At 41.6% G+C, this 25,943-nt stretch overlaps 2 long non-coding RNA genes across 3 annotated transcripts in view; one reads left to right on the top strand and one right to left on the bottom strand.

Annotated features, from left to right (window-relative positions):
* Positions 1 to 3,916: 3,916 nt before the first annotated feature.
* Positions 3,917 to 25,872, top strand: LOC138684682 (uncharacterized). Its single transcript, XR_011323924.1, has 3 exons — positions 3,917 to 17,325; positions 17,440 to 17,524; positions 19,959 to 25,872. It is a non-coding gene; the product is annotated as an uncharacterized lncRNA (long non-coding RNA).
* LOC138684681 (uncharacterized) overlaps positions 17,225 to 25,943 on the bottom strand; it is a 29,991-nt gene continuing 21,272 nt past the window's right edge. The window contains exon 3 of one of the 2 annotated variants that reach the window (XR_011323923.1): positions 17,225 to 17,350. This is a non-coding gene — a long non-coding RNA (uncharacterized lncRNA). Of the gene's footprint in view, positions 17,351 to 17,519; positions 18,998 to 25,943 lie in introns of those variants that run through there. The other variant, XR_011323922.1, reaches the window with a different exon arrangement.

Genomic DNA, 25,943 nt, shown 5'->3' with positions numbered 1-25,943 from the left:
TAGTGGTAGAAGTGGGCTGAGAAAAATTAAAAAAAAAAAATAGCATAGTGTCACAGAAGAATTTCCAAACCCTGAAGCACCTTAGATGGTGGTGTGAAAATCAATAATGGAACTAGAAATGCTGGATTCTTGTTAAACTGAACCAGAAAATGTATTTCAAAACTTGCTGAAGGGAGCAGTCCAACAATAATGGGGAAACGTGGGCGGATGGAAAAGGCTTCCCATGTCTCTTTTGTATGTTTCTCTATCAAAATGACAAAGGACCAATTGTCTCCAAGGAACAGTAGTTGCAAGCTCGGAATGCATTAAAAAACCGTCAGTAATACTGGGATTGGTATATATGTAAAATGTGGTGTTTGTGCTTTAATTCCAGTCTGTTCCCTTATGCTCAAAGTAGCCTTCAACTTTAAATACTTTGGTTTGCTTCCTCACTGTGTCAGACATGGGATAAGTAACATGTTCTTACAGGCTGGGTTCTACAAAGTGCACATAACTCCTCCACTTGCAAGGGTCCTTATTCATCTAACTGTAGTCCCTAATGGAGTTTTACCAGCTGATCTGAATGAATCAAGTTGTAAACTACAGTATCTAAGAAGATGAGAATTTCTGTTCATTTATGGAATTTGTACCACCATTTGAAATTACATGACAGCACACCATTTTGCAGCTTTTATTTACCTTTTCCAGATCCTAGTATAGCCAGTTCCTCTAAAAGGTGCATGATTCTACCTTGTGTGTTTTACCAAACATATCCTTACTTTACAAGGTAATTTTCATTGCAACACCTGCCTATGGCATGCAGTGAAAAATGCATAACAAGTCATGGAATCCCAGGAACATCCTCTCCAAAGAATAGTCAGTGAAAAATCTAGCACTTGACCAGATTAAGTGGTTTTAAGCGAATTGCAAGTACTGTGCGCCTGCCGTGGTGTTCCTCTGCCTCGCGTGCTGGAAGGGACTGGGCGCGTTTGCTGGTCAGTACACTTGTCGGACCATGGGAGTCAGGTATGAGAGAGGCTGGATGCTGTGGGATGGGTACTGGAGAGACAAGAGGAACTAAGAGCTGGCTACTGGAGGGACTGGGAGTGCAAGCCAGCTGTTGGAGAGACCACGGGTTCTGAGGGTCAGGCACTGGAGAGACCATAGGTCTGGACCTGCTACCAGAGAGACCTGTTTGCTTATGTGTGTGTGTGTGTGCCTGCACATGAGGTACCCGGGAGGCAGGAGGATCCAGAGGCCAGGAACTGGATAGCCTGAGTGTCCAAGGCCACTCGCTGGGGGACCTGTAGTGAGTGTATATGTGCGTGTATGGGTATCTATCAGAGAGGAGCTGTGAGTACCAGCAGTTGGAGTGGGGCTGTGACTATCCGGTGCCTGTATGTGCAAGTGCTGGGAGCTGGGGAGACCAGCAGCTGGATAGACTGAGTATCTAAGGAGGGATCTATATAGTATATATCTGTATATATGCATATGTTTCCCACTAATGGACTTTCCTCTTGATCACCCAGAGAAGGAAACAAGATCAGGCTGCTCGTTCTGTTTTTATTTGTGTGTGCATTTCCTGTGTACGTTGGTCTGTGTGGGCAGTGGTGTATATATATGCACACTGACACTGTTTCTCACAGCATTCTGCTGAAGAAACTGGCTGCTCATGTCTTGGATGGGTGTACTCTTTTCTGGGTAAAAAACCTGGCTGGATGGCAGGACCCAGAGAGTGGTGGTGAATGGAGATAAATCCAGTTGGCGGCCAGTCACAAGTGGTGTTCCCCAGGGCTCAGTTTTGGGGCCAATTCTGTTTAATATCTTTAGCAATGATCTGGATGAGGGGATCGAGTGCACCCTCAGTAAGTTTGCAGATGACACCAAGTTGGGCAGGACCGTTGATCTGCTTAGAGGGTAGGGAGGCTCTACAGAGGGATCTGGACAGGCTGGATCAATGGGCCAAGGCCAACTGTATGAGGTTCAACAAGGTTCAGTGCTGTCGGGTCCTGCCCTTGGGTCACAACAACCCCATGCAGCGCGACAGGCTTGGGGAAGAGGGGCTGGAAAGCTGCCCGGCAGAAAAGGACCTGGGGGTGCTGATCGACAGCCGGCTGAATATGAGCCAGCAGTGTGCCCAGGTGGCCAAGAAGGCCAATGGCATCCTGGCCTGTATCAGAAATAGTGTGGCCAGCAGGAGCAGGGAGGTGATCGTCCCCCTGTACTCGGCACTGGTGAGGCCGCACCTCGAGTCCTGTGTTCAGTTTTGGGCCCCTCACTCCAAGACAGACATTGAGGTGCTGGAGCTTGTCCAGAGAAGGGCAACCAAGCTGGTGAGGGGCCTGGAGCACAAGTCTTACGAGGAGCGGCTGAGGGACCTGGGGCTGTTTAGTTTGGAGAAAAGGAGGCTGAGGGGAGACCTTATCATGACTACCTGAAAGGAGGTTGTAGCAAGGTGGGAGTCGGTCTCTTTTCCCAAGTGACAAGTGATAGGAGAAGAGGAAATGGCCTCAAGTTGTGCCAGGGGAGGTTTAAATTGGATATTAGGAAAACTTTCTTCACTGAAAGAGTTATCAAGCATTGGAACAGGCTGCCCAGGGAAGTGGCTGAGTCACCATCCCTGGAGGTATTTAGAAGATCTGTAGATGTGGTGCTTAGGGACATGGTTTAGTGGTGGACTTGGCAGTGTTAGGTTAAAGGTTGGACCTGATGATCTTAAAGGTCTTCTCCAACCTAAATGGTTCTAGGATTGTGTGTATGTGTCTGTGTGTGCCTCTTGGGAATACATTCTCAGCCTCACTACTGGCAGGACCTGGAGACATGGAGCTGCAGCAGCCTCACTTCTGTTGGGCTACTAGATGCTGGGCAACCCCTAACACAGTTTGTCCTGTTCATCTTAGTGAGTTTGCACAGTCTTCTTTTTGTGCATGGCATCTCTGCTTGCATAGTGTAGAAGTTTTGCAGAAAGGAGTCAAACATGGAGTTTCAGCACCGAGTCATTTCCAGGAGAGAGAAATGTTTTCGGAGCCTCACAGCCTTGGACTTTGATTAGCCTATCTTCTTACAGCAAAGAAGGTGATCATAAGCCCATGCTGAAGTGAAACAAAAGCTTAAATTTATATGCTACCTGTCCTGGATTGAAAACACTGTGAAGTTAGGGTTAAAGACTCTCTGTGGGCAACCACAGAGAGCTCAGTGCCATGTTCAGGTGACCGTCAGGATCTACTCTGCAGTGAAGACACTTTGGAAATTTTTTTTGTCATAAGAGCTCCTCAAAATCCATAAAGCTCTGTCATTTCAAGTATATCGATCCAGTGCTGACATGTGTTGTTTATAGAAATTGGAGCAGGCACTGATGCTAGCGAAGACAGATCCATATTAGTGCCTCACTCTTGTCCTGTGTGTAACATATCAGCTGGCATGTGTTATGGTCATGTTGTAAAAACTCACCCTCTTTCTTAGGTCTGGCACTGCTTTGCTGAACAAGACAGTAATATCTTCCCAGGGACCCTATTCCTTGGGATTATACAAGGCTTCAGTGGGTGCAAAAAAATGCGAGTGTTGTTACCTTCAGTCTTCTTTTTCACAGCTCTTTTCTCATGACACTTTGAAGTTTTCTCAGAGCTGTTTTACTAGTGCCAGTCAAAAGAAAGACATGGAGATCATCATAGCTGATTAGACTCTTATGTAGGTAGTCCAGCAAACTTGAACCAGGGCTTGATTTTGAATGCTGTGGCAAAGCATACAGTATCTCCAGTATGGATGACTCTGTCAACCAGAAAACATCTTTTTTCTTGAAAGTCACTAATGACTGGCTTACACTGTGAGGTATAACAGGTGGCTATACCAGATTTGGATAGATGTAGATGCATTACATCTACTTCATGTTTAATCTAAGTTTGGTTAACACATGCACTAATTTATGAATGGAAATCAGACAAGGATTTTGGAAAACAGCCTGTTTTTACCCACATAATAGCTAACAAAATGGCCAATAATAGCGTTTTCAGAGATCTTTTTCAGAGAAGTAAAATGCTTTCAGTGGAACTAAACTTACTGAAGTATTTCTTGTTAGTAGTTACACATCTTTTTGCATTTCACACGCAGGAACAAGAGCAGACCAAAAGAAACCTGTCTCACTCAGGTCACTCCAGCTATCTCTTCACAACAAAGTGCCTATGCCCAGTTTCCAAATACCCAACCGTTTCCTTCTCTCCCTCTTTGCATGGAAACAATTCCTCCTTCCCCCCAAAAACAATAAAAAAAACCCCCACCCCCAAACAGAAAGCTAGTACCAAATGATCAATAAAATACACACAAAAATGTGTGACTTATTACATTTTATGCTTCATCCTGAAACCATTATAAAAGTTCTTACAACATTTTGGCAGTCATTTCTAAAAAGCTGCTCTGTATTGGAGAGGGAGCATATGCACCATGTGATATGACATCTGCCACAGTAAGTAAGCTTTTAATTGAATATTTGAGGAAATAAACATGTAAAACCCATGTAACTTGATGTCAAATAAGTTATTGTTGCCTCAAGGCTTTCTTGATTTTTTCCATTTTTATTTTTGGCAGGAAAGTTTGAAATATTGTACGTATTGGAGACAGGAGCACTTCACATACAATCGTCCATCAGGACAGAAAACATAACGTCATATTATTGCTGCTACAGCAGCCCCCCCAAAATCTTGGCAGTTATCAAAGTGGCATTTGGGATCTGAGATTAACAATGTCTCTGCTCACATCTAAATATATATATTGAGTGCAGAGATGAAGAAACGGAATTGACACACATTCAATTGACTGCTGTACCAGTACTAACTAGAAACATCTTTCTTACATTACCTCTCTGTTTCTTTTTACTCCTGTAACCTTTCACAACAAGCAGTGTGGTGTTTTCCCTCTCCCTCTCTCTTACCAATACACACATACAGGCAGAGGAAGCTTGTGCAGCTCACAAAAGAACAGTGTGGATCCATCCCTCCCTGACCTCACCATTTTCATTGCCCCATCTCTCTGCTTTCCCCTATGCTGCACACTGGCTTCAGGTAGAGTGTGTGAACAGAGCCGAAGATCAGCTCCTCAGCAGGGAACATATCCCTCTTGAAAGACCCTCCCAGCTCACTTTTCAACTTTTCCACTCATTTACAGTAGTTAGTTGCTTTTTATGTCCTCAGTGAGACACCTGCCTATGCAACATACTTCAGTCCTGTGGTAGGATAACAGATATACTTTTTTCCCACCCATTCAGTTTCGGGTGGTGCTGGAGATCTCACATTCTCGTTTGAGTATTCCATGCTGGTGGCACCTGTGGGTCTCCTCGGGCAGTGTGCTCCACACTGGGAGTTCACTCTACAGGATCAAGCTTTCTCTTTGACCCTTCTCCAATTCACTGACAATGATGTCAAAAGTGATGGTCTGTGCAGCTTCTTACAGGGCGATTCCCTGCATCATCACTGCATTTATATCCACATAGCAAATCTGCACAAACCCATTTGAATTTATTTAGTGGGTAAGATTTTATGAGACCCAGGTATCAGATAGTTTACTGAAAAATCCCCAGGCCCTTGATATGTTAAGCCTAATTCTCACTTCATATGTGCTGATCTTATTCTCTTGCAATTCACTTGGGCCAGGTCCCCCTCCCACTTAAGACTACTATAAACTTTGATTTCCACAAGCTCAGCTGCAAAAGGAGTGAAAGCCTGGACCAAGGGAGTTCCTCTTCCCATTAATTATGCCTTTCTGCCATAGAATTTTCTCACCCATATTTGGCATGGATTTATCTTCTACAAGCCCACAACACTTACTGGCCATGAACCCAACATCTCGTAGCTATTTAAAGAGTCTTCTCTAATAGTTGCTCCATTTTTTCATTGAGCTATGAACCAAGAGAACACTACCGGGCACACACAGAAGATCAGACCATGATGGCTCAGTAATACCAAAAGAAACACAGACTCACTGCAGCCAAGGCATGTCGAGCAATTAGATCAAGGGAAGGTGCAGCCACTGGTTAGAGTTCTCTGGAGCAAGGTCTTAGTCCCGCAGCAGGATCTCAGCGTGCTCACAATGTGCAGGATTCCCCCCAAGCTCTGGGGCTGCAGAAGAGAATGTAGGGGAGCTTCAAGGAGCTATCAAGATGACTGACTTCAGTTTGAAAATGAGGAGGCTATGCATCATGGTTCCCACTGTAGTATTTAATTGGTTATGAAATTCCATCTGTTTTGCTTCACTTCATATTTTCAACTCAGCTGATAAAGCTTATAGCAGGGACACATGCATGTTCTGGAAAAGCAGTTAGGAGGTCTAGAGGATTTTGTAACTGGGTAGGTGGAGTATGGGATGATTAGGATGGAGAATGTTTTTTTTTTTCTAGGATAAGTCCATTAATAAGGTGTTAAAAGGTCCCATACTGAGACAAACACCTGAGGTTAGGGATTTAAATATGAATACTGATACTGGGATAAATGAATGGCAGCCTGTGCACTCACCAGGCCCACTGTTTCAGGCCCTTTTCTAATTTAGGCAGCATCACTATGACTAAAATCAGTTGTAGACCGGGGTTTTTTTGTTTCTTCACAGCAAGACGGGCTCAGAAACTGACTTTTCCTAAATAAGAGCATGTGATTGAGAAGCAGAGCTGTGCTGTGAGGCATGGCCTTTGGCCGGCAGCTACACCAGACTGCACCCTCGGGACGGGAGACCTGTTCACAAGATGCTGTTCTCTCCTTCACACAATTTATAGACTTCTCTTATCAAGGCTCTCTGTAACGACAGCAAGCCAATGCCTGTGAAAGAAGACAGGTACATCCACAAGCAAGGGCCATATATACTTTCTATTTTGTTGGCAATTGGGGAAGAGGTGGACTTAGCTTCACTAGATGCTTGAGAAAACACACACCTAAACCAGGCTTGACTGCCTGATTAAGGTGAATGTAGTATTTTACCAGACGTGCACTTGGTCATCAGGAACGAAGGAAAGAAGGAAGGAAGGAAGGAAGGAAGGAAGGAAGGAAGGAAACAAACCCATTTATTTCCCTTGTGCTTCTGTTGAGCTGGGAACTCAGAGCCGATGTGTAGGTGGAAGCCACAGGAGGAAGAACACAATGAACTCAGCCTTCCTGTGGTTCATCTGGCGTCTCATGTGAAATGGGATTGACAATACTGACAGAAATGTTGTGCTTAGAGGTGTGTGCCTTTAGCTGTCTGATAGGTCACTGCAATACAGGTATCTCATTAGCAGAGGCACAAGAAGGTGAGCCAAAAGAAATCTTGTCACAAGTCCTAAGGTCATTCCTGAGCTCAGTTATTAGAGAGGAGAGCAACTTTCCTGATGGCAGAAGCCTGAAAATGAATGATAAAAATCTGTACTGGAAATCATGGTGAGACTTTAAATGGTAGCCTACTCAAGGCACAAGGTATTCTAAGTGCAGAACAGAAAAAGCAATTTTTTTTCTTGGATTTTATGATTAACAAAACAATGATTTGAATTATTTTGATTTTATGGCAGGTTTGTCTTGCCTTGCTTCTGGGACACCTGTGTTGAAGATGGCTATGTTGAATCCTTAAGGACCATCTTATCTACTGTATCAGTCAGGGACCTGGCAAACATTTCAAATATGAAAAAAAAAGTCTCAAAGGTGTTGATGCATTGGTCAGTCAAGTGTATATTTTACCAGGTTTATTTGGACCCTCTCATCTGTTTATTGGTGGCTACTTCAAAGCAATCTATTTCTGCAGGACACAGTTGGCACTGTCTAAGTGTATTGTCTGCTGCAAAGGAGAGAGAAGATGTTACGAGCATTAGTTTGTCATTTGGGAAACACTGAAATTAATTTCTTCAGAAGCAAATACAAATGATGTAGTAGAAGCTTCTAATATCCTAACCACAAAATAAATAAAATGGACATCTACAGTACTGAAACGATTAAATAACATCTCTCTTAAACACATGCACACACACACTTCCTTACACAATGCAAGTGTTAATATGCACTTGAATATCCTTATTTGCCCACTTTAGCGTGCTGTGGAAGGTTACAGAAGCCTCTGTGTAGCATAAGCAGACGAACAATAGCCTTACCCCTCTTTATTTTCAGGGGCAACATGAAAAAAAAATCTTCTTGTCTGACCCAGTTACAGTTATTTGTCTTTCCAAAAATATTTTCCATATGGAGATCTCCAAGTCTGAGTGCCATCTGTGAGGACTTCTTGGGTTTCTTTTACAGAGAAGTCTCTGGAGGAAGCCCAAGTGCAAGACTGGGCTAGGCTGACAAGATTTTTTCAGTGAGAAACAAGGACACTTGTGTGCGGTGGGTCCTACTTCCCAGTCATTCAGTTTTGGGTAATTCCTTAGTCAGGACTGTATGGCTCACTGGAAATGCTGTGCTGCAGATGGACCTTGTACTTCTGTAAGAATATGTGTAGCCATGCTGTTGCTCTGGGGTCTCCAGGGTGGATGTTTGAAAATGGCAGTCAGACTTTAAAGTGCGTGTCCCATCCAGTCACTCTGGTATAACTCAGTTCTGTTGATTGTCCCACTGTCTTTTCTTGTAGATGTTTCTACCTTCTGAGTGGCAAAGCTACACAGGTGGAAACACCTGAATTTAATTTGAGGGGGATAGCTTACTGAAAACTTTTGAGAAACAAGAACTGAATATTGGATTCATGTTTTGGAAAGAGACAGGGAAGCGTCTGCATCCCCAAAGAAATGTGATGTGGTGTGTTGTATTAGCTGATGGCCCATCAGCTCATTCATACGGGATCACTAATATCATCAGGACACAGTGAACGCTCCATGTTAGGACAAAAAGTCCATGGCTACATTTTGTGGCATTTGAAAAGCCAAAAACAAGAGGAGGAGGGAACTGTAGTGACCTTTTAGCAGAACTACCAACTGAGATCTGGACATCCTTAGCGTGATCTCCTGGGATTATGTCAACCTGATTTGCTTCAAAGGCCTGTCAGCTTTCTGAGACAGCAGTACCTCAGCTGAATGCTGCAGAGATCCGGCAGTACAAGCATGGCCACTGTCCTTCCCGCAGAAGTTAAGGGAAGCCACCACCACCTGGCTATGTCCCCTATCCATATGGAAAGCTTAATTGTGAGCAAATCAAGAAAATGTCAAAGGTGGAAGGGGAAGCAGCTACGTTTAGCTTTCCAGCTGCGTTTCCTGGGGGTAGGAGATTGCAAACTAGAAGGCAGACAGCAAGTCTTGTTTACTGGGCAATGTGTTGTTCAGATGAAGCATCCTGCTGTAAGGCGAGCAGCAAATGTGTTGTTTGAAAAGGCACTGAGGCTTTCTCTTTGCAAAAGGCACAGGTATCGGTGTCTGCCTTTACACTAGCTTTGGAGAACACAGTTTTTGTCCTAGTACTGAAGGGACTGCCCAGTTTGTGAGAAAGTCAGACTCAGAAATGGAGGATGTCGCTATTATGGGCTCTGCAAAAGGATTTTATACCCTGGATTCTCTGGGTCCCAAGAAGCTGTCCTGACTTGGACTCCTACAGCAGGACATAAAGGTCCCTGGAGGGGAGGAGAAAATTTCTGGCTAGCCAACCAGCTATCTGGCAACCTCTGGTCATTCTGCTGGGCATGATTTAGGACTCACCTAAAGAGGCAAATACGTAGGCAACATTGAGCTAACATAAATCCTGGTGCAGACACTTTGTTGTTGTTGCAGCATGGCTATGCTTTTTCTGCTCTGTCACTCTGTCCGTGGTGAAAGGCTTGGAGATACAGGAATCCTGACACTTGCTTTTGTTAAGCAAACTGGCCCAGCCTCTAAGGGTGCCCTCAGCACCCTTTGCACTACCTAAGTGGGTGAATTGGTCTCTTCTAATGGCTCAGGTGCTGTCCCTGAAACATGACAGCTCTGCACCTCTCCCCCTGCCAGGTGGTCCCTTACAAGGCACATTCACAGCTGCAATAAATAATAATGAATTTGGATGGACAGAAAGGTCACACTGATGTCAAGCAGAATGAAAGGGACTCCAGAAATTTGCTGTTTTTTTCTAAATAATATTGTGTATGCTGTTTTGCACAAATTAAAGCACACTGGGGCCACAGAAGAGTAATGATTACACTTAATGAGGGGCAATTGAAAGGTATGAAGTAGTTCTTCCAAACAAGATCTAATCGAAGCTGGAACCATACAGACACTGCGCTCAACAAGCTTTCCTATGAATAATGCACTTAATTACCATCTGCTTTTTTCATAACATGGATAAAAATGTGATCACATATAAAATTCTCACTGTGTTTCCTAGGATACAAGGTGATCCTCATTTCAAACTAGCTTAAAAATGGCAAATGAGCAAACTTAATTTTAATAAAAACAAGGAAACTCACACATGTGAAATATAATCTGGGCACTTCTGATTTCATGAAGAAGTGTCTGTCTTTGCTTTTCATACAAAACCTAGTGAAGAACTTGACAGTGTATCACAACAAGGCACTTCACACCTGTGATTTAGTCCACATGGAGGATGGCAGCACTTCTCCTAATGGACAGTGTGAGAACAGTGTGAGAAAGTTTCCACATTAAACAACAAAACAGTAAACTCTCCCAAAAGCTGATTTTTCAACAATGTGAGTCAAAAGATGAGCATAAATGACTCTCATGATGCAGCTTTTTTTAATTACCACCATAGCTAGCTAGCTTTTTATGTAGTGACACCAGTAAGTACACTGCTTAGTGAAAACAGAGAAAGCTAAAATTATACTTGTTTTAGTTGCATCAGCCTCACAGTGAAGGGCCTGTGTCACAGAATAAAGCCTTTTAAATAGCGTGATATCTGCAAGACACTCTGATCCTTATTCCATGTCGGAAGTGTGCCTTGTGCTGGATTAAGGAGGTCAGCTGGGATTTCATAATCTGAGCTCCCAATCCCTCCAACGTTCGCTATCAAGCATAGCATGTACCATCACCAGAGTATTCCCATTATTTCAGTGATGTTCCTCAGATGAATTGAATAGGATGATGGAGAAATGAAGATATTGCCTGCCCATCTCCTCATGTTCACTAGCACAACCACGGTATTTTATGACGTGAGAAACTTATGAGAGGATGTATGGTTTCTCAGTGTTCCTGGCCTGTATACAGCACTAAAGGTTAAGAAACATCTCAAGACCTGTGTCTTCTCAGTACCATATCTGTTTACATAGTAGACAGTGAATATGTCCAGTGTGATGGTTGGGAGTGGCTTCAGACAATATGATCACTCCATTTCACTTCTCTCCATCATTTGAGCCTGACAAACAACACTAAAAGCGGTTGGCTGGCTACTGTTATGCCCTTTTGACTTCAAACGCATCCTAATATGACATTAACCTCAGTTTACCAAATAAGACATAGTCGGATTAATCTGCTCTCTCCTGCTCTTAATTAACAGGAAGGTCAACCAAGCCATTCCCACACCGAAGACAGAGAGCTGCAGCTCTGGCCTTATGGACTTCCACTGATGCCTTGGGGCCAAGTGGGAGCAGTGGGGAAGAAAGAAGAAAGCAGAGTTTCCTTTCTGTAACTGAAGGGAAGCTCAGCCCTCGTGCTTGGCAGAGCTTAGCAATGCTCCAAAAGTCAGAGCTCCTGCTCAGAGACCAACTGTTTCTGAGGCATCCCATGTGATAGCTCTTCCCATTCTTTCCGTTCTCTCTATTCCCCAAGGTGGAGAGGGAAGGAGGAAACGACAGCTCAGTAGGTCTGACGGGATTACATATTCTGCTGAAGGAGCTTGTGTGTACTAAAAGCAAAACGCTCAGCAACGGCTGCGACTGTGTGTATCTCTCAGGGAGGTGTTGCAGATAATGCTGAGCCGGGTAGCTTTCCAGCTCTCCTCCTCCCACATTCCTCTGCCCTGAGAAGCCTGCCCTTCATCGGTCATTCTGGCAGAGGGCTGAAGGTAGGGCTAGTCACGATGGTGAGTGTTGGCCCTGGCTTCTTGGGACATCAGGGTCCTCTTTGCTCCCCTCTGACCCTACCTACGTAAAACTCCGTGAGGCAGGCACAAGATTCGTGTGCACACTTCTGTCCTCTTTACAACCTCTTCTTTGCCAAGGACTGCGTATTTGTTTTAGTTAAAGAAGCTTGTGACTGAAAACAGCTGCAGACTGAGTGGAAAAATAACACCTAAAAATAGCCCCAGCCTGAGAGCACAATGTGCATTGATTTTACTATGAAGAGTACAAGAGCAGGGAGATGGTGACTAGGCTGGTATGTTCTAATACATCTCACCCTGCCATATTTAGAGTGCATGTAGTAAGCCAGGCAGCCAAGTCAGTCCATGTAGGTATTTGACTGCTTTGGAAAGGTTCCCAGCAGAGCCACTCCAACTACAACAAATTAGCGTGGTATTTTTGTAAGCTGACAGTGAGGAAATCACCCCACAATATTACCATGTTCTGCAGAGAACAGAGAATACGTAACTGCTGAATAAGGACGACAAATCTCTCACTGACTGTTTCCATTCAAAACATTTTCCTAGAATAAATTATCAAGTAGATAATATAATTTTCTCCTGTCTGCTGCATGCTGGGATGGGACCTGAAGGAGAATCGAGTTCTAGATGCAGATCACAGATCCAGATGCATTAATTTCTCTTACAGTTTTGCCAACTTCAGCGAGCCAAGCCCATGCAACAGCTCAATAGAAATACCCCTTCAAATTCACTACCACAGACAGCAGGGGTGCTAATAGAAAGCACAGCTGCATCAGAGACATCATTTTTCTGTTATGATGACTATGACTACCCACTTAAGCAGATGGTGGCAGTGTCATATGCTACTCTCTTCAGAGATGGCAGCTATAAAATAAGGACCCTTGTCAATGAAGACCCATCCCAGCATGAACCTGCCCACTGCCTGGACACCTCCGGGCCTTAAAGCCGTGGAAGCTGAGTGTAAGTATTGAAGAACCATGTTTTTTTCAAGGCTAACCCAAGTTATGAAAGAAGCCCCAGTTTTAAAGAGAGAAGTGATGTTGGTTCCTGCACCTGGGGTTGACAAGGGCTATAGTTCTGCCTTCAGCCTCTTTTCTCCTTAGGCTTTGAAATGTTACTAGCCCATGAACCGGGCAGTGCAAATCCACTCTGAGAGGCAGAAGAGTGCCCTGTCAGGAGTTTTCAAATTGTTTCTATGCCAGCTACAGGTCTAATATCATCCTAACTCCTGTTAAAGGGGACTGCTGCCTGAAGAGTGAGTCAAGAGGATACCAGGCCCAGAGGATGGGCCTGGATGAAGAAGTTCAGTTCTGAAAAGCTCAATGCTGTTAAACACCTTTAAAATCATTGTGTTTGTTACATATTTGTCTGCAGATTTCAGACAAATAGAGATTCAGCCACTTGCAAGATAAGCTCCAGCACCTTGTAGGTGTTTGTGCTATGACCAGATTTTTTTTTCTTTTAAACAACTGTCTTAAACCTAACTGAACTGCCCCTCACAGTACATACACAGAAAACTTTTCTCTTTAGAAGATACAGCTCACTTGGTCTTCATGAAAACAGAAAGCTGAGAGAAGCCCAGCACTTCATCTATGATTGACAGACTGTCCCCAACCAAAGGGATATTCAGAATAGTGCTTTCGGAGACGCACCCCAAACTCCTCTCTGCAGCTGGCAGGAGAGCGATCTGGCCGAGTTTGCAAACATCCAAGCTCGTTTCTGACTTGCTCACCAGTAGACCGGGGCAGTTTTCCTGGTGTGCTGCCTTCAGGGGAACCACTGAGGAGGCATTGCTACCCTTCTCCTGGGAAGTCGGTAGAGGAGGGTGAGGTGAATTAATGCCACTGGTGGTCTTGTTCAAGGACAGCAGAGGCAGATGTTGATCTGTTCTGAAGGCAGATATGCCCTGGTTTCAGCCTGGTTTTGCCTGAACAAGCACCCATAGCTCGACCTTGATTTCCCTGCACTTTTTTGAGGGAGGGTGGACGTCTGAGACTCACACTCGGGAGATGCTGGATCTTGAATTTTGTGTCGCTCAGAGTTTTTGCAGATATTCAAAATAGCCTCGTACACCAATGTACAAAACAGGCCTCCCTTCCCTGCTGCACTGTTAGCATCCTCACAACCTGACAAAACAATTGTGAATCAGAGTGTTAACCAAAACACAATCCATTTACCTGGAAAGACACAGGTGTGTGTTTTTCTGTAAATATTCGAGGACTGTCCACTTTACTGGCACTAGTATTTTCATTTTTCTAAGTAAAGAATGCTTGTGCGTGACATGGCCCAGGGATCTGAAACAAAATGACCTGACCTTGCTGACTAATCATAGAGTGAAGGAAATTAATTTCTGTTTAGGATATCTGTAATTAATCCATATATTAAGAAATGAATTAGTGTTGGAAAAGTATAAATAATTAATAACTTGAGAAATAAGTGCAATCTGGTCATAAATTTCCCAGGAGGAGAAGTAAGATAAAGTGTTTGATGTAAATTATTTGCTCAGCTTTACCATTTTGGTAAAACATTTTTTTACTAAGAGCAAAACCAAGGGAAACAGAAATGACTGAATGGTTAATGAGTCAGACATAAATGATACTGTGCTTATTGGAATAGCTGATTGTGGAAGGTACACCAAAAATGGCAAAATGTGTGCACACAGCAGATAAAATTAAACCATGTGACAACACTTGTACTGGAAGAGAGATAGCTTTAAGCAATATCGCTAAAGGTAAGTTAAAGATTGTACAATACTACAGATAATACAAGACCCAAGGCTAAAACAAGACAAATGTAAGAGTATTATATGTAGCTGGAAAGTTTTTCTGTATATGATTTGCATGTATGCACATCCCCAGAATTTCTTACAAGGCTTATAGATTACTTAAATTTAGAAACTATTGCTACAAACTATTCTCTATGAAAATGTCATGAAGCCATTGGGTTCCTGTGGTCCTTGATAATGAAAGTAAGCAGTGGTTTGGGTTTTTATGAAAGGACCAAGTCCTTGTAAAAAGGTTAATGAATCTAAGAAAAACTTTGACCATGATCTGAGTCTGTGGTGAAACCCAAAGGCATGTGAGTTTCACAGAATGCTAGACTTCATTTGTTAAGAACTTCAGATGAACATCCCCAGGGAGGTAGCTTCAAAGCTAAGTACTAGGGAAAAAAGGAACAAGGTAGGGAGTAGAGACTCATGAAGCAAAGGAGAAATGGTTGTCGAAGCAAGGAGGTGGAAAGAAACGGAGATAAAGGGAGAACTGCCAGCAGCATTAGAGGCAAGTTAGAAAAAGCTTCATCAATGACATCTGAATTCAGTGCCTAAGCAAATGAACAGAAACTTCAACCTACCAAAATCCTGATTTTAAGCTAATAATAAAATTTTTAATATGAGAATAAATATATTTGCATGCATTTATCTGCAACACAATAATAAGTGTTTCTCCCACATTGCACTAGACACCACACTAACCTGAATATTGAGTAACAAAGTTAATCAAATGTATATACAGCATGAAAATCCCATGTTCTGAACTGTACTTAGTCCTCTAAAGATTCAGCCTCTGGCAGTATTAATTGGGCACCTAAATTTGTAATCTTCCATTGCATTAGTCTGCATACAATGTCTTGAAAATGTCTTTTAGGGACTTATGCAAAAAGACAAAAAGAGATGAAGAAATCTTCATAGAACAAATCCTACAATCCCAGTACATGAATGCTTTTTTTTTCTTTGTCACACAACAGTTTGCCCCTTGAGAAACTTATCTTGTGTAGGACTATGGGGACTAGATCAAAGTCCTATACATATCTGTACACATTGTTCCAAATACATGGTTTCCTATCTCATTTGTCCCACTCTGTAGAAAAAGCCCTGGACTGGGCAACTGTCAAGAGGGTGCTCCTCTGCCATGAATACAAAAGGATAGTCTCTAAAAATGCAAAAGGGCTTGGGTAATGGCACTGGAATACTGAAGGAAAGCTCTTCTTTGATAGCAGCTACAAAAGCCAATTTTCTCCAATTCATTTCCACCAACTAGTGACTCCAGAAGAAGAGTTGCCCTGTGGGCAGTTACTCGCCAAAGCACCCTGCGGACTGGCTGTTCCCCACGACGCTTCCAGGCGTGCTTGCTCGTGGATGCCGGGTCATGCCCTGAACTCAGGCTGTGGACTGTGGTGGGGCTGTGAGACATTACCCCTTGGCTAAGGTCCCTGGCACTGCACTCCATCCAGTGCGCAGGTGGAAAGAACATCAACTTCAACATCTGACGGAGGGTCCTGTGAACTGAACAGCGGCTTTGTCAACCTGGTTTGATTAACTAGGAGATAGTGAATTTCTGGCGAAGTCCTATGTTAATGCTTATTGCTCCAGTTTACCAAGACTCAAATTTCCTGGTTTCAGATTTAAAAAAAAAACCTACAATTTTATTTTTTTTTTAATTTAGATTTAGCTTAATCTCCCAGCAGTCTGTCTCCTCAAATAACTGAATGAAATGTCTAATACATGCCTCCAAAAATTTTCATGAAGATAAAGAAAATAAGCGTGTTTTTTTTCCCATAGTTTCACTGCACAGTGCTTTTAGGTAAACACTGACATATGCCTTGTATTGGATGTAACTAAATAAATTGTATATGTATTTATGTCTTTGAGTTTAGTGTATCCAGTTCTTCTTTATTCTTCCTTGGTTCCATTTTCATTGACCTTTCATTGAGCTCATTTCTACAGAATTCTTTCAGATTGGATATCTACTTTCTAAAAATGTCTGACTCTCTTGCTATTTTAAATCATAGTAAATCTCTGGGTTACCTTTGTGCTTTTTTTTAAACTTGCACTTTCTGTAATTTCTCCTCTGGTATCTTTGAATAGTCCTTGTTGTAAGTTTCAGGATTTTTATTTTGTGTCAGGGTTTGTGCCAAAATTTTAGGGAGTTTTTAATCAGCTGCTTCAATTTGCAGTAATCAGTCTATTATGACAGTACAACATCTTCCCTAAGAATGAAAAATTGAATCTTTGTGGGATCCCTAAAAATAATCCTTTCTTCCTTTCCTGTAGCCCTGGATTGGCTTTATCCAGGCAAAGAAAACATGCTGCTGAGTCTTAATGAGTCCACACATACTTTTTCAGAATTGCTTATACTTTAGTTGCGACACAGGTCACTGAAATTCCCCATGGTCGCAGTGTGGAACCAGAGATATGTTGGAGCAAATCTGGGGGGCAGAAAGCTCTTTGGTTCAAAGGAATTCATTTAATTTGAATTCTGCTAATTTCAAGTCTCCTCAGAATATCTCATCTTTTCCTTTAATTTTTCCCAGTTTGCCCGCTTTCCCTTTGATTCTATTGGGCATGTTGAAATCTTCTCACATGGCCAGCATCCTCTCTGTTACATTGGGCAACAAAACATTGGTATTACATTTTTGTTTCTTCAGATCTGCAAAGAAATAGGGAATTAAATGTTATTTTTATAAATATCATGCTCCTCAGGTAACCTGCCTGATAGTTTCTTGCCTTAATTTGCAGAGTTAAATACAAGGAACTTGTAAGGGGAAAAAGAAGAAACACAGCTGAAAATGAAACAAGGGGCTTCTCTAGCTATAACAGCCAGGTGAGGTTTTTAGAGTTGGCTTAATCCAATTCAAAACCATATTGTCCTGAAAAAGAGCCTTCCACATTTCTCTGATCCTGACTGTTTGTTCCTGCCCTTTCCTTTGGGTTAGCCCAGCTGATCACAGAGGTGGGTGGTGAGTTAGATGATTAGCTTTTCACTAAGAGGAGCTGGCATAGCTACCATGGACTACGTGCCTAACTTTTGGCTGACTAGGTAAGGTTAAATGGATTTCTGTCCCGATTAGTTGTCTCATGCTTTTCTGAACTGTTAAATAACAGCCATATACAAAAAGTGTCGGCATTTCCAGGATGGGTGAAAGGATTAAAATTTGTAAAGTCATCTAGATTTCAGATTTGTTTGGAATTAAATGTACTGTAACAATAAAGTTATTGTTAGTCTTGCACTGAGCACTCCCATTTTGCTTCATAGCCTAATAGCCACCAGAAAAGACATTTGAAAACTTATTGTATTATTATTTATGACACATACAAAGCAAATAGAGAAGAAATGCCACAATAATAATTTAAACATACTCAGTTTTAGCACAGAAAGCAAGATCAAACTAATTAAATCCGTATTATCACTTTCTGTATGAACCACACACTGTTCTAATGTGCTGTAAATTCAAGTCCTATTAAATAAAGACCTGATTGTGCATGCATATGTATGTATGCGTGAGAGGGGGGACGGAGAGAGAGGAGATGCAGAGTCCTTCCATCTCCTGGGGCTTGTTGCAAAACCCCTGTTAGCTCTGAGAAGGACTGGGGCAGGGACTTTCATGCCTTTGTGCAGTGTCCAAGTAGAAAAACGCGAGGGTAGTAGCACTGCTGTTGTTTCCTAAAAGAGGTCTGGTGAGATGGGGTAGGTGTGAGGTAATGAGTGATTTGGCACAGAGCGTTCCTCTATGTTCTGCTCTGAATCTCCAAGAGACATAGTGGCTCAGCTGATCAGATTCCTTTAATAACACAGCTTCCAGGTCTACACGTGCTGCTCCTTCTCTGCTCCATAGCCAATGATGGTCATGGCTTGAGGCCACAGTCTAACACTGTCTCCAGGAAGAGTGTTGTTTTTAATGTCAATCCAGTGTTGTTTTAAAAGAGAGACAAAGAATTAATGCATTTCCTGGGGTCCTCAGCTTTCCTGGATACTTTTCAAGCTGTTTCAGAAGTCAGTATTTGCTAAAAGCTGTCAGTAAGTTTGTGACAACATTGCAGCATCTCAGATGCAGCAGCTATGGAGCTAGTTGACAGAAACGTGTTGAAAAATGCCAGCTTGCTGAACTTGGAAACACTGCCTTCAAAGGACAGGCACTAATATTTGCCATGATGATAGCCAGGTATCGGTCTTGACCATTTCCTCATGAGTTTGCTCAACTGTTTGGGTTATTGAAAGCTGCTGTGCCCACAGGAATGGACCAGATCTGCCAGACTGATCTTACTTGCAGTCAGCTGGGTGACTGGACGACTGGGTCTGAGAGAGCACAATAGGTAGAGAGGTGGCTAAAAAAGAGCTAAGGGAATACCTTAAAATATTGTTTCCAAGTATATGGTCAGAACGCTTTTGCTGGCTTATTGCTCCCATCTCAGTTATTTTCCTTGAATGTTCTTTCAAGACAGTCACTGGCAAAAGTTACTGAAACCATTACATTTTAAACCAGGCAAAAAGTGAATTTCTAGTACAGACAGCTCTGATTTCTAGAGATATTTGCTTCCAGTTAGGAAATAGGAGGAATAGCATGCAACTTATTAGACTAATATACTGGATATCAATGAGTTACCTGCATAACCAAAGTTATCCATCCTCATGTCATGCAGCAGATTTTCTAAAATGGGTAATTTTTCAAAAAACATCCGAAGATGTCATCCCTAGATAATTTGGAAACAAAGTTAACACTGAAATGTATTGTATTATGTATTTGCTATAAGCAGCTTTCTCATTTATAGACATATTTCCTTTCCCCAAACGATACAATAACAGTGGCAATGCAGAAAAACACTAATTTACATTAGCTGTATGCTTGATACATTTCTGCAGTCCAGGGTGGACGACTGTTCAAGGCTAAAAATTCAGTTCTTCATTATTAAAAAATACCAGTCCTTGCTATAGGAGTTGATGATTCAGTGAGAATTATAATTATAATCAAAGCATAATAGGCATTTTGCGCCCCTTATAATCGCTGCCAAGAAACTATTTATTCAGCTAAAGAATTAAATCTTTGTTTGTAAGCTCTTTCTTGTTCACAATAGAAATAAAAGTGTGTGACTTGGCTCATGAGCAGATACCAGTCTGGCTGTTTTACTGAGATTGAAAAATAGGCCTTCATACAGAAAGACTTGTCATACTTAAAACAATTATTTATATATATGTACCTCTATAAAATCCAGTGTTTAGCTCCAGTGAAGCTACTGATTTCCCTTTTCCTTTATTGCAGGTGGAAAACTGTGATATGCTATATGTTGGATATTGCATGCCTCTCTGGCACAAGCAACTCAAAAAAACCCCAACAAAACTAAAAGCACTCTGGACAGACATGATCAAAATTACTATGGAAATGTTCCCATATGAACTGAGACAAAAGGTTTAAAATTATTCAGGAAAAAATGAACAAGGGAGGAAATGCTGGAAGCCAAGAAAATAATAAATTATACAGATGAATTGGGTCATTTTGCTTGCTCCCTTCAACTTTGTAAGAACAATAAAGTTCCCTGAAACTACCTGATGATCTTTCTCAAAGAGACAAAGGGGAGTGAAAATGACACACCAGGTGCTTCTAATTCTCACAAGACAATACCCTAAGAAAACAAAGACATTTCACGCAGCTGTAATCAACTTACATCATCAGGAGAAATACTCTGGCTTGGTATGAAGAGTCCACTGCTGTCTTTTCTTACTATCTTCTCTAAATATGTGAGTAAATTCAGTATAGCCTTTTAGTTTTAAGAATGCTCAGCAGCTTTGTGTGGGGTCTATTGGCTGGAAAAAAGCAAATCTTTCAAAGGAACATCACAAAGTAAGCTCTTTTCAACGCAAATCATTACTAAGACATTCAGTTTGTTGTCAGTTGGTATCACGGAAACCATAGCTCCATGAAAGGGAAAGACACCAGTGAAGATAACAAGAACACACATGATGACCACACCAAGGGCCTTGGTGAGGCAGAGGACACCTTAGCGGCTGTTCCTTTTCTCAATGTCTGCTAGTAGCTGTACTTTTCTAATTAGGTGGGATATCCTGGTTTAACTTAGATGGCTCTATGTTTAGAGAGATTCAGCCCTCAAATTTGTTCTTCATGTTGAGGTAAGAGGACATGGCATAAAGGATACCTCATATGATCAAATCTTTCTCTGATAATTTTATTTGATCAGGGAAAGCAATGCAACGAGCACACATCATGACGTAGCCCACAAACGTAACTCAGTTTTGCTCTATTTATACAGTTATGCTTAACAGGGAAAACTTTTATATTAGGGATCCAAAGTTAGAAAGCCTTGGCCAGCTGCTAAAAGAAAACAGTAATTTGCTAAGAAGCCTCTACTTGTTCTAAATCAAGTGCCTTCACTTGTGTCTTGTATCATACGTGCTTTGTATGGATGTAACTTATTTTAAGGTAACTTATTTTAAAATATCTATGCCAAGTGTTTGTGTGAGTGAATGAGAATGTGCATTGTATATCCAAGTAAGAACAAAATGTTGTGAGAAAGGCTGATTTGAAGTTATTTCTTATCCCAGTAAAATGAGGGATGCTATAAGCCTGCTTTTTATTTCAAGATGTCCTGCTGTTTAGGTTAGATCCTATGTCAAGTCAGTAAGAATTCTCCCTTTAACTTCAAGAAGATCAAGATTGGGGCAGCCACTGTAGTCTTAATAAATGTAAATCTTATTAGAAATACCCTCTTTTATAACAAGTGCCAAGCTGTGCAAAGCTGCAGGCTACATTACCTTACAACATTGACTGAAATGGCAGAAGAGGTTACCATCCACACTAATGAATTTTTTTAATTACTCTTTGCAAAGAGGGTGGTACAAAAACTCTAGTGAGAAGCAAATTAATCCTTGAATTGAAATACACTAGTAAGGCTTAAATAATATTAAAAAAAATATTTTCTAGTCAGCACTGTTCCTAAATCAGTCTAGAATATGGCAGATCTTTTTTCTTTTATCAGTCATTGAGTTTTGGGAAAGGAGCTGCTTACTCTTTTGGAGGACATCTACTTACCCATTACAGACAATGGCATGGACATCAGAAATGAAAGCTTCCCCACACTATCAACTCTGCTTACCACCCCACTAGCTAGGGACACGGTGACAAAAGAGAAATGTAAGGGGTTTTTGGGTGCTAAGGACCATTCCAGCGGTCTTTAACTTCACCTTCCCTTGAGCTGTTACTGAGAAGTTAAGCTGCCAAGAGCCATTACATGCTTTTCCTGCTGGCCTCAAGAGATGTGTATCTATAGACGTGGCTGCTAGGATCAGACGCCCAGTAAAGGGGCTCAAGCACAGTAAACTGTGTGAGCTATGAGCTGGAGACTATGGGCTCATTCAGTCTTAGGCCTGCCTTGTGAGATGCTGTGGGGTCAAAATGATCACCAATATAAATGGCTTTCCAGACTGATGGTGCCCATTCCCGAACAAGCGGCTAGCTGCTGGGAAGGTCACTGTGTGCAAACTTTTACTGGCAGAAAAAATGGTGAGAACTGAGCCAGAGGAGCATGGCTTTCTACCAGCCTTCCAATAGACATATCCTGGCAAATTCAAGTATGCCCAGCTCCTTTACAAAGAATGGGTGGCTGGCTGGGAGACAGATTTTTGCTAGGGAGATATAATAAAGAAGGGTTTTACAGTCAAATGTGGAAGTTAGTATGATGTTTTCTTTTTTAACAAAAAGGCAAGTGAGCCAATGCAGGTTAATCAAGAATGAGCCTCATTTTTTCCCAAATGTGAAATTAATTCATATTGGAATTTTTAAGGTTTTAATTTCATTTCTTTTCTTTATCTGAATTTCTGCATTTTCTGGTAATAGAAACAAATATGGATGCAAAGTTCCTTAATTATTTACAATCTGGTTAAAATAAACAAGTATCTATTTTCATTTACCTTCTCCTATGAAAACATTTTGAGTTAACGAAGAAGTCTTTGAAGTCTCTAATCTGTTTTCTAAAGAAAAAAATGTTAATTCAGCTGACTTGCTGCAAGCTAGCACTCATGCATGCAAGAGCAGGAAATGCTCCAGTATGTTACAAAAATATACTAAATATATGACTAAACCCAACCACTACTTAGGTAATTGGTTCAGCCATGGCAGGTTCTCAATTTTTTTCCACGCTCCTATTACATACAACAGAGTACTTTTCTTGTCCAGGCCTGAACAATAATCAGATACAGCTCATCAGTGAAATCACAGAGAACCCCTAGAACCATAATAAGACAGTAACAAAAGCAGAATAAATCCACGGGGAAATATTTTCTCCTCTTTTAGTTCCATTAAAAAATACATATTTAAAGCAGATTGCATGTCTCCAGAAAGGATAGACCTGATTCAAACCTCAGATCAAAAAACTTTGTTTGGGGAAGGTTTGGATATTTTATTTGCATTCAGTTGTCCCTTTTTCTGCCATGGCCCCAGGTGGTCTCCTTGACCTAAGGATGGCCACACAGAAAGCAGACCAGGGAATATCAGAACAGGATCCACTCCTCAAGTCTGGGCTGAGCCCACAGCACCACTTTTGTGGAGGGTGACTGCAGCCTAATGCCAGAAGACTTGTGCGTACACCCATATAAGTACTCAGTGTCACGCTGTTGAGAAGGAAAAAGACACAGCAATCAAGTGAGGCAATTAGCTGTTCTTCAGACAAAGAATCATTTCAGAAACAAATGAGCGCTACATGAAAGGGCAGTAAAACTCCAGCTGTAGCACCTACACAGCATCTACTAGAAAGAGCGCAGGCAGTAACATCCATTTTTCAGGAAAGTCCTGGTTTTCAGGTGGCTTCCAAGATTGTTATCAGACATATTTGAAAAATGAGACTGCAAAATCCACAATAATTCTTTAGGTAAAAGAATGATGCTCTCAGATTTTGACACTGCTATTGTGACTGGGCTTTGTCTGGCTCTGCCTGCTAACAGTGCCAGAGAATGAACATTACCAAATGGAAGAGAACTTTGGTTTGTAAATGTAGAAGTCTGAAACAGGAGTTAAAGTATGATGAATCGCCAAAATCTGGAGAAGGAGATACTTGCTGAGATGAATAAATGAGATATTTCAGCAAAAGCCAATACTAGAAGTCATTAGCCCATTCAAATTATGCAATAGTTTTCTCTACATGGGATCAGCAAAAGACAAAACTTAATTCCAGCTTGGCAGAGGCAGCCAATCTAATCTTGACCAATTTTACACATGATGACGTCATGAGTCATAAATACTGAGGAAAAGAGGAACAAGAAATAATAAAATGGCCGTGAGGATTAGCCAGATCATGAAAAATAGCAGAAATAATTTTAAGTGGAAGATACAAGGCCTGCCCAATCATCCTTTAGGATGATCAGAGGGCTGGAGCACCTCTCCTATGAAGACAGGCTGAGAGAGTTGGGGTTGTTCAGCCTGGAGAAGAGAAGGCTCCAGGGAGACCTTCTAGCAGCCTTCCAGTACCTAAAGGGGGTTTACATTAAAGATGGGGAGGGACTCTTTATCAGGGAGTGTAGTGACAGGACGAGGGGTAAGTGTTTTAAACTGAAAGAGGGTAGATTTAGATTAGATGTAAGGAAGAAGTCCTTCACTGTGAGGGTGGTGAGGCACTGGAACAGGTTGCCCAGAGAAGTTGTGGATGCCCCATCCCTGGCAGTGTTCAAGGCCAGGTTGGATGGGGCTTTGAGCAACCTGGTCTAGTGGAAGGTGTCCCTGCCCATGGCAGGGGGGTTGGAACTAGATAATCTGTAAGGTCCCTTGCAACCCAAACCATTCTTTGTTTCTATGATTATCTACTAGCACTTTTCTTCATATCTTGCCCTATACAGTGAACACTAAGAAAGTGGAAGCAAGCAGACAAGATTATGGACTTTCATTTAGCAGGGACATTTTAGTGAATAAGAACATGTACTCTGTTCTGAACAAAAGATCCCCATGCTTGAGATGAATACATGCCTAGGAGATGGGAAACTTAAACTGCCCTTCATGGAATTCCCATATCATCTTGCTGAGATGCTGTAGGAAGGGAGGAGACCGTGGAGTTAAGTCCTCTTAACTTAATGACCCTCCAAGGCCAACAGGGAAAGCCAGGTTGCTCACAAGACAGACAGAGGATCCCAGGCATGAATGTAGACTCAGTTACCTTTTAAGCCTACCTTCATTCTGCTCTGAGGAGTAAGGGTCTGCTTTCACTCCTTTTCCTTCTGTTCATCCCTGAATTCTCACGGCCCTGGAAGGACGAAGTGCCCCTTCCGCCTAGGCAGAGCTCAGCAGAGTGGAAAGGTTATGAAGAACCAGGCGGCTGCCAGAGCCAGGCAGACACTTACATAATTCCCATCTTTCCCAGACAAATATCTGAGCTCCACAGAATATTGAGTACATACAATGTTTTGACCAATGTCCCCGTATCATCATTATGGTGTTTATTTCTGCTCATTCTGAATTTGAATGCGAAATGTTCATAAGTACAGGCATATACAGAAGTGTTCTGAGGTAACTGTGCTTTACTAAATGAAAATTGCATTGACAATTCTTACGACTGTTTAATATATAGAGCACTGCAAAGAATCTAGAGGCACCAGGAATTTTTGTGAGTAATTGTTTTGTATGTTACAACATGTTTTTATAAATGGGTTATGTTTTATCCTGCTGGTCCTTTATCTCACTCCTGTCCTTTCCAGAAATTCTAATTTGTAAATGAAAATACACAAACTCTATATGATCAACTTTTCTTACTTTCGTAACTTCTGCAGAGAAGTAAGTTAGCCTCTAAACATGACAAGTTTATTTGTTCATTTATTTATTTTTAAATTCTAATTAGAGAAAGGAAAAGGGTGTCAAGAGTCTTTAGTGATTCACATTTTAACAGCCAGGTTATAATTTATTAATTCCCAACTTATAAAATTTTCACAACCTCTTTCCACAGGAGTCCAAGAGCGACTCAAATTTATTTATTGTTTCTACGTAGGGTGTCATTAAATATTTGTTATCTCCTAAAGTTTGTTGGGAAACGGGATTATTTTCCACATCGAATCACACCAATGCTAATGGGAAAAGCATTAGATGTTGACCCAGCAAATTAAACTGTAAAATATAAGGCTCATTGTTATTATTACATACAAACACATTTTCTGTGCTCCTTATTAAAACCATCTTAATCAAACTCATTATATTTTAGTCATGTTTTAAAATAATTATGCCAGAATATAAAACACATGAGTATATAAAGGGAAC

The sequence above is a fragment of the Haliaeetus albicilla genome, chromosome 3 (genome assembly GCF_947461875.1).
Source record: "Haliaeetus albicilla chromosome 3, bHalAlb1.1, whole genome shotgun sequence".
Taxonomy (NCBI): domain Eukaryota; kingdom Metazoa; phylum Chordata; class Aves; order Accipitriformes; family Accipitridae; genus Haliaeetus; species Haliaeetus albicilla.
The sequence above is the reverse complement of the archived record's forward strand: the minus strand, read 5'-3'. Positions and strand labels throughout refer to the sequence as shown.